Genomic DNA, 9,292 nt, shown 5'->3' with positions numbered 1-9,292 from the left:
TTGTCCACTTAGGACATCCTATGGGGCACATAATTATGGGATCTAGGTGATTGCTCTGGATTGATATTTTTATGGATTTTGTGTTAGGTCTGGCTAGAACTAAACTTGGTAAGGATAGTATATTTGTAGTGGTAGATAGATTTTCAAAAATGACTCATTTCATTCCATGTTTGAAGACTAATGGTGCATCACATGTGGCTAATTTGTTTGTGAAAGAAGTGGTTAAATTACATGGTATACCTAAAGCTATTATTAGTGATAGGGATGTGAAGTTCTTAAGTTACTTTTGGAGAGTTCTTTGGGGAAAGTTAGGAACTAAATTGCTATTTTCTACCTCTTGTCACCCACAAAAAGATGGGGAAACGGAAGTAGTAAATAGGACTTTGGAAAATATTTTAAGGGCTATTTTAAAAGGAAAATTAACTTTTTGGGAGGCACATTTGCCTATAATAGAGTTTGCATATAATAGAACTATTCATTGTTCTACTGGTAAGTCTCCTTTTGAAATTATTTATGGGTTTAACCCCCTCACTCCCCTTGATTTGTTGCCTTTTCCAACTAATGATACTATTAATCTTGATGGTAGGAAGAAGGCTGAAATGATGAATAAGATACATGAACAAACTAGACTTGCAATTGAAAGGAAGAATGAATAAAGTGCCTTGAGGAGAAATAAAGGGCAAAAATCTGTTATTTTTAAGCCTAGAGATCTAGTGTGGGTACACTTTAGGAAGGAAAGATTTCCTACTAAAAGAAAATTCAAATTAGACCCAAGAGGTGATAGTCTATTCGAAGTCCTTGAAAGGATTGGAGACAATGCTTACAAACTTGATCTTCCTAGTGAATATCAAGTTTGTGCTATCTTTACTATTTTTGATCTTTCTTTATTTGATGCAGGATTAAATTTGAGGATGAATTTTCTTGAAGAAGAGGGTAATGATAGCATCGATGGAAGCTCAACAATATTTAAGAAAGCTTTGGAGTTTCCAAAAGGCCCCATGACAAGATTCCAAATAAGAAAATTTCAAGACAATCTTGATGGGTTAGAATTAGCAATTAAAAAGTATTTTGTTGGAGAAGAAGAGCTAAAGCCCAAGGAAAATGAATTGTCCAAATGCTACAAGTATTTGGTGGCCCAAATACAAGTCCAAGAGGATGAATATTATGGAAAATTGAAATAAAGAAAAGGATATGTAGAATTATCGAAATCTAATCGAATTTATGAGCAACAAAGGACTTTATACCTTCACCTCTCAATTGAATCCAATCAAATAACAATAACCCAAACTCAATCAAAAATGAGTAAACCAAATTGAATCCACAAATAGGGTAACTCAATGATTGATTAAGCTAGAAGAAGTTAACGTAAGCAATATCGGGAATCCACCCTAATCACTCAACTATAATTACCAACTAGAACTACACTAATACTAGGCTTTACCTAGAAACTACAAGCTTCAAAGCTTTCAAATATTCAATTCATCATAATCTAAGTCTTCTAAATTGACAAAAGACTACTACTACATATACTAAGGAAATAAAGAAGATACTTTCTTTACAATTTTACCCTTAATGAGATAAGAGCCTTATTTGGTTGTCTTGTTTTGTGAATTCTTGAATTTGAAGATGACCATTTGCACACATAGCCTCTTCCATACATTTTATGTCTTTATTTGGTGTCCATCAAGCTCCTCTAAAGCCTCTATGTGATCCATGCTATCCATGACATTATCATCCTCCCCTTCTTGAAAAAGATTCGTCCTCAAATTCAAACCTTTCAAAGCCATGAAAAGGACAAACCAAAAATAGATCCTCATAGTATGAGGGTTAGCATATGGGTTATCAATCATACCAACTCGCCAAGGAGGCACACATTTGAAATATAACCAACAATCCTTTGTATTGAAGAAGATCCTTTCATCATATAAGGTACAAAGGAAATGGTTATTAGCAACATCATGAGACCAGAAAACCACAAAGGTCTTAATGGCATGAATAATCAAAAAAGATGATATCATGTATGCTTTAGGAGCCATAAGACACAATTGCTTCATTACCTCACAATAAGACCTCTACCTCTATAGTAATTAATTCCCATACATTAGGTCTCATCGTAAGTGAAGAGGTAGTAGAGAAAGGTGCTAAGCACGTTTCCAAGAGTATCCAACATGCTTCCAGGAGTTCCACTTGAAAATTCAACTTGTCTAACTCTATGAAGGTGACAAGGAGTCCTTAATATCCATGGACTCTCCCAAAAATACATAAGAAACTTAGCACCCACCAGTTTTGGTTCACACAACTTAAGCACAAGTGTGTCAAACAAGGATGCAACTATATAAAAAACTCCCAAAATGGGCAATGACACATTTTCCTTGGGTTCACAAGTATAAAACCACATTTGCCGAAAAGATTAGCATATGCAAACAAGTAATGAATAAAGGTGCTACATAAATGAACTTCATTCGAGGTATGCCCACATATAGAATCACCCTTTGATCCACAAGCATTAAGGCCTTGATAAAGTATGGGACCACACTAGACATACTATCATCTTCCAAGAAAATAGTTCCATCGTTGGAAAGTGTGTCATTATACCATAGTGGATTCTCAATCACTTGGTAGCCTTCAAGAGGGACTAAACTTCTATCATGCCAAGACACACCCGCTATGAATTTCACCTTCATTAGTTATGTCAGCTTCAAACAAGGGATTATTACACACAAGTTGATCAACACCAATATCACTTGATAATGAACTATCAATCAAAGCACATGTATTAACACTAGGTGGACACAAATTGATTTTACTATAAGAATCAATTCATTCATCAATAAGATAAACTAGTGTATCCACATTCTCAACATGCACATTATCAAAACATGGCAAAGAACTACATGATAATGTACTATCATTCAAGGCACAAGTGTCAACACTAGGTGGACATAAATTGATCTTACAAAAAAATTAATTTGGTCATCAATAGGATCAACTAGTTTATGAATACTCTCAATAAATACATCATCACTATGTGGTAAAGAATAATTAAGATCACATGAAAACAAGCTATCATTTATACTCAATTGGCTACTAGCCACACAATGAATCTCCAAGTTTAAGGAAGTGCAAGAATTAGCATTGTTACCTTGTAGATCATAACACAAAGTGTCTTCATCTTGGTTGTGCAATTCCTTAGGTTCTTCATCACGATGAGTAGTACCCTTCAATAGTATTTCCAAATCATCAGGTGCCATCTCGGTGATTAATTAGATTAACCTTTTAATATTTCTTTATATTGAAGCACATAAATTATTTATGCTCAAAGTACGATGATCCCGATAGTCAAATGATAATGACCTTTCCACCATACCTATAAAGCTCAACAAATAAGTTAGTAGCAAAATTCCTCACGTTACTCTTTATTTGAACACTTAACTCACCTTCTATGGCTTCTTCCCAAAATGATAGTGTTACTAATTTCTCTCAATCAATTCAAGGTTATCCTTATGGAGGAATGGATCTTTGTGAAACTTGAAAGAAGTACAACTCAAATAAAACTAACGGATTTGAATAAAGAAAATTAACAATAAAATAAAACTAAAAAAGCACAAGAAAGAAATCGAACTCAAAGAAAACTAAGTAACAAAAGTAGAAGAAATTACTTATTTTTACTTACTTTGAAGAATCAAAGAGATGATTTAATGTTTTAAAACTAGTTAACAATTAATTAAAGATGATAATTAGTTGTTAAATAGTTGAGAAATTGAAGAAACATGAGTGTAGAAGAACAAGAAGTGAGTTCGGACACTTAGAAAATATTTGAAGCCTTAAAGAAGTTCATCACTGGAAAGAGCTTGATTGAATGATTTGAGGATTAAAACTAGTTAACAAGTAATTAAAGATGTTAATTAATTGTTAAATAGTTGAGAAATCTGTTATACCCCGCACTTTTGTACATGGGAACATTTGTTTAGTTTCTCTAAAAGTTGTTATGTGATCCATGTTATCCATGACATTCCCAAATGATCCAAAAGAGGAGAGGATGTGATGCCCCATATTTGGCATAGATTAGTTCTATGTGAGTAGTGATGGTTGGAAATAGGTTTGGAAGAATTTGAAAGGAGTTGGAGGCCAAATAATGAGTCGTGGTAATCGACTTACTTGCTTAAGCTACCGGTTTGGATGTTTTACATAATTAAGCTACTTGAGTATATGTCAAGCTTAAGTAGCAAGGATCACGAAAGTTATTAAGATGAGACTAGATTACGAACCTACGAAAAAGAGTAAGTAGATGATGCACCTACTTGGAATGAGTAGGTGATGCACCTACTAAAGTGGGCCCCACCAAGACACGTGGCAGCAGCTGGTTGGTGCATGGATGAGGTGGACACATGTAGGAGCTGGACACGTGTAAGGGCTGAAAACATGTCACCCTTAGGGGCTAGACACGTGTCAACCCAACATGGACAACATATATAGGCCTAGTAATTACTAAGACCTCATTTCTTTCATCTTCCACACTTAGAGAAAAATAGAGGGAAAGAAAGACTTGGAACTTCAGCCATGGCTAGCTGAACTTGCAGCCCTAATTAGTGATCCAAAACTAATCTTTACAAGGTAATCCCACCCTTAGAAGGTCTACAACAATGTGGGGTGATCCTAGGAGCATCAACATCGAGTTGATCGAAGCCATCAATTTTCAGCCATGTTGAGAAGCCAAGTTTCTAAGGTAGGGTTTCTTCTTTTCAAATTGGAGTTAATGATATAGACGCAGCTGAACAAAACTTACACACAACCTATATAGATATGTTTACAGACCTCTAAGAGTGTCAACGGTATCATATGGCTGGACAGGGCCCCCGTCGTACCCCTGAATAAACGAATATATACATTAAAAAGATCAATATCAAAAATCTAGGCTCCGGTACAATGGAGCACTCCAAAATAGCTGAATAGAAATCCTAAGCTGGCGGATCCTGTTACACCCCACCCTTTTTAAACTCGGAATGTCCCTTAAGTTACTTAGAAGTTAGCATGTGAGCCACTTAAGTTACGACACTATCAAACGGCTCTAAGGAAGGGAGAATGTGATACCCCATACTAGAGAAGGTTGGAGATGAAATCATAAGAGTCCGGAAGGAATTGGAGGCCAAGTAATGAGTCGTAGGACTCGATTTACCTATGTAAGCTACTAAGTTAAAAGTCATATGCACTTGAGCTACTTAAGCATATATCAAACTTACGTAGCACGGATTACATAGGTACATAAAATAAGACGAGATTACGAGCCCACGAGGAAGGGAAAAAAGACGATACGTGGTAGCCAATGAAGAAGCGACACGTGGCAGAACCTCAAGCAAGCAGGTGACCCACCTGCTTGGGGGGGGGGGGGGTGGACCCCACTGCCACGTGGCAGCCCATAGTTGGCAGCATGATACGGTGGCCCAATAGGGGCTGGACACGTGTAACCTCTTGGGGGTTGACACGTGTCACACCCTAAAGCCACATATATATGTGGATATATATCATATACTTCAGTTATCCATCAAAACATCAGCCAACTTAGAGAGAAAAAAACGTGAGGGAGAGAAATAGAGAAGCAGCCATGGTTCTTGAAGTTTAAAGGTTTGTTTTCCAATTTTCTTCCGTGAATTAATTATATACGGTGTACCTTAAGTACTTGGATATGTATATATGTATTTTAAGACCTTCATGGAAGTAAAACTCCAGCTTTGCAATTGGAATTTGGAAGAGAAAATAAGAGAAAACGTTAATTAATAAACCCGTTTTTGGAAGGGACAGTGGTTAGTAATAATCATATAACTTCTTGTGTACAGATTCGTTTCAAGTGATTTAATATGTTTTGGAAAGGTATTTCGTGGTGCTATAACTCTCATTCAGACTCCAAAATCCAGTTCCACTTGTATCAGCTTGAAAAGTGGTGATGAAGTGTAGAGGAGGTACTGCTCAAATTTGGTTTTGGAAATCCTACACGGACAGCTGTGAGTATTTTAGTCATATCTTTTTGTACAAAATTGATGTAGGGATGATTCGAAATTGTTTGCGACCCTAATACACGTGTCTATAACTTTTATGAAGGACGTAAATCCTGTTTCCCTCCATTACCCCTTCGAAACGAAGCGACAAGGTAAAACAGTAAGCTGTCCAGATTTCACATTTTGGATAGTTTTGGCGAGTTTGACAAGTTTAACGTAAGGTAAGATTTCTTCTTTTAATTTGAGCTTTATGTGTTCTGATGGAGCATGTTACACTCCCTATTGGTGGATGGAAATATGAAAATGGCTTAGAAATACTTGGCGTTCGGAATAAACTAATTTGTAGTCGTTATGGTTGAATTGTTGTCGAAACAAAGTGTTGTTCTTGTGAGTTGCTCTGCAGGGGTGTGACTTGTTGTTGCAGGGCCTAAATATGTCCTAATGTGGGTTAGGGTGCTGCTGGTAGAAGCCACATGACCCCTTGTTATGTATAATTAAAGGCGTCACAAAATAAAGGCTAGACGCCCTATTGAGATATCGTATTTTTGGAATAAGTTGTTTGGAGTGTATGTTGTATATTGTTGGTATGAATTGCTGCAGGTTGTTGTTGTTGGTTGGTTGTAGGTCTTAGGGACCTGATTGGAAATTTGGATAGGGCACATTATAGGGGAGGTGCTGCCCAATTTTCGTTAACGCCTTAACAAACTAAAGGACTAGTCGAGGAAACAACTAAGGCAATAGATTCCATTAACATTAAGGCGTAATCCAAGATGCTGGAAAGTTAAGAGTAGTTGATATTCGTATTACTTTCATATTGAATAGGTTCGGAAGACGACGAGACGAGCAGGATAAAGGGTAACTCCCAAAAGGTATGTAAAGCTTTCTTGTGGCATGTTTTGGTATAAGCACGTACAATTATCTTTCTTTCCTTTTGGTAAGTTTTAGCCTTAAGTGAAGTGTGTGTGGAATGTGGGGATAATTCCATTCCCAAAACTCCAAGTATGCCTCATAACCCATATCCACTGCTTAGTATTGGAATTTCTGCAAGAATTGAGTATTGCCTAGTAAGGCTTCTATGTATTAAACACTAGTATTTGGAAAGCTATCTCTCATTTCCTTTGATACGTGTTTGGTATGAAAGTGAGATTATGATGCCATAATGATTCACCGAGCCCCATGATGGGCCGGGTATGAAATATGTGTATGCAGATCCCATAAAGAAAAGTACAGACCATATATAGTTTATTCTCTTTCTTCTTTTGGCGTGTCTTAGTTGTAGGTTAAACATGATATGAGTTCCAGCGTAACTCCATTCTTAGCATCTCTTATTTACGTCTGAATATCGAACTTTTATAATAATCGAACTATTTCCCTGGAAACTTTTATATGTTAAAAAGGTAACAAATGTACAGGCTCCAAGTCTTACAGACTATATGTTAACAAATGTTTCTGGTTCCATAAGCGATTTGGCTTTACTTTAGTACATGTCTAGGAGCCCCGAGATTATAATTGAGACAGCCCATAATGGCATTTAGAGGACACTCGAGATGACTACACCGCTACTCGGGTTCTCAAATAAAAGCTTAACTTTCTTATTCTATCGAGTCTCTGATAATGATTTAAATTGCATATAGTTACTCACTACTCTACTCGTGTATATTGTAACACTTCTTTCCCTGAGTCCCGGGCCAGGATATGTTCTCGTGCACAGTTCACTGCATTATTCACTGAGTCCCTCAATAGAGGGCCAGGATACGTGTATAAATATATGATGATGTGTTGTAATAAGGTGGTGATGGCACTGGGGCCATGATGGTTTTACAGAGATGATTTTACAGAGATGATTCACCGGACCCCCGAAAGGGCCGGCTATATGATATGACTCGAACATGCATGTTTTTGTAATTCATAAAGTACAGGTACAAGTTTCTGAATTGATATCTTATCCCCTGATTCTCTATCTCAGATATGTTTCCAGTTGTTTTATATTATGTTTTACATACTCAGTACACATATCGTACTGACCCCCTTTCTCGGGGGGCTGCGTTCATGCCCGCAGGTACGGGTACAGATTTTGGGAGTCCGTCAGCTTAGGATTCCATGCAGCTCAGCTGGAAGAGGCTTCATTGTATCGGAGCCTAGTTTTTGATACTGTCCACGGATGTATAGAAATTGTTTTATCCATTCAGGGGTACGGCGGGGGCCCTGTCCCGCCATATGTTGTCATTTATATGTTTAGAGGTCTGCAGACATGTATATGTGGGTTGTGTATGTCAGTTTGATTAAGCTGGGTCTACATGATATATGATATATATTATTATGTTATGGCAGCCTTGTCGGCTTGCGTGCCCTGTCATGTTGTGATACAAACGAAAAGGGCTACAGTTTATGAAAATGTTATCGCCAGTGGGGCTCTGTTACATGATATTGTCTTATTTACGATTCAATGTGACCTCATCTAATAGATATATGTACGGGGGGTCCAGGTCGGACCCCAGTCGCGGCCTACGGGGTTGGGTCGTGACAGAAGTGGTATCAGAGCAGTTCGTCCTCGGAGTGTCTGCAGACCGTGTCTAATAGAGTCTTGATTATCGATGTGTTGCGCGCCACATCTATAAACAGGAAGCTATAGGACATTTAGGATGTTACCTTTCTTCTACATCTGAGATCGTGCTTTAGATCTGAGTCATAGGAAAAAAATTCCTTATACTAACCTTGGATCTTAACAGAAGGATGACACCAACAGAAGAGAGTAATTGATGACATAGAAAGTTACAAAGCACGCAGGTAAGTAAAGTGAAGGCACGGAAGATATCCGTTTGGTAAGGTAGTGAAGTATTATTTAAAATGTAAAGCTGAAACCTGAAGGGAAAGCAGTCAGGAAGTGCAATAGTTGCAGTTTGAAGTTGGACATATGAGGTAAGTCTAATATTTTTATATTATTGTTGACGTTGAAAGCACTGTGTGGCTGCGATAAAAAAATGACATTGAAAGCCCTGTGCGGCTGTGATATGACATGTAAATATATATGCTAGCCCTGTGAGGCATTGTTGGTATTTTCTGCATGCAGGTTTTGGGATAAGTAAGAAATGTAGAGGAAACTCTGCCGAAATTTTCCCAGAACAAGAAAAAGGAAGTAAAGCATAGATTTTTGAGATGCCCGAGAAATTGATACCAAATACCCCTACTGTGTTTAACTAAAACTGTAAGAGGTATCTTTCAGGTCGCCGACAAGGGGCACTTTTTTTTTTACTTGAAGAATTTTATTTCGGAGTAACAAAAGCTTAATTAAGTAGTAA

General features: G+C 37.3%; 1 long non-coding RNA gene across 1 annotated transcript; it reads left to right on the top strand.

The window, feature by feature from the left end:
* The first annotated feature begins 6,175 nt into the window (after positions 1-6,175).
* Positions 6,176-8,148, top strand: LOC129904508 (uncharacterized). The gene is made up of 3 exons (XR_008770438.1): positions 6,176-6,214; positions 6,816-6,862; positions 8,053-8,148. It is a non-coding gene; the product is annotated as an uncharacterized LOC129904508 (long non-coding RNA).
* The last annotated feature ends 1,144 nt before the right edge of the window (positions 8,149-9,292 follow it).

This window comes from Solanum dulcamara, chromosome 9 (genome assembly GCF_947179165.1).
Source record: "Solanum dulcamara chromosome 9, daSolDulc1.2, whole genome shotgun sequence".
Taxonomy (NCBI): domain Eukaryota; kingdom Viridiplantae; phylum Streptophyta; class Magnoliopsida; order Solanales; family Solanaceae; genus Solanum; species Solanum dulcamara.
This window is presented reverse-complemented; position numbering and strand designations above follow the sequence as displayed.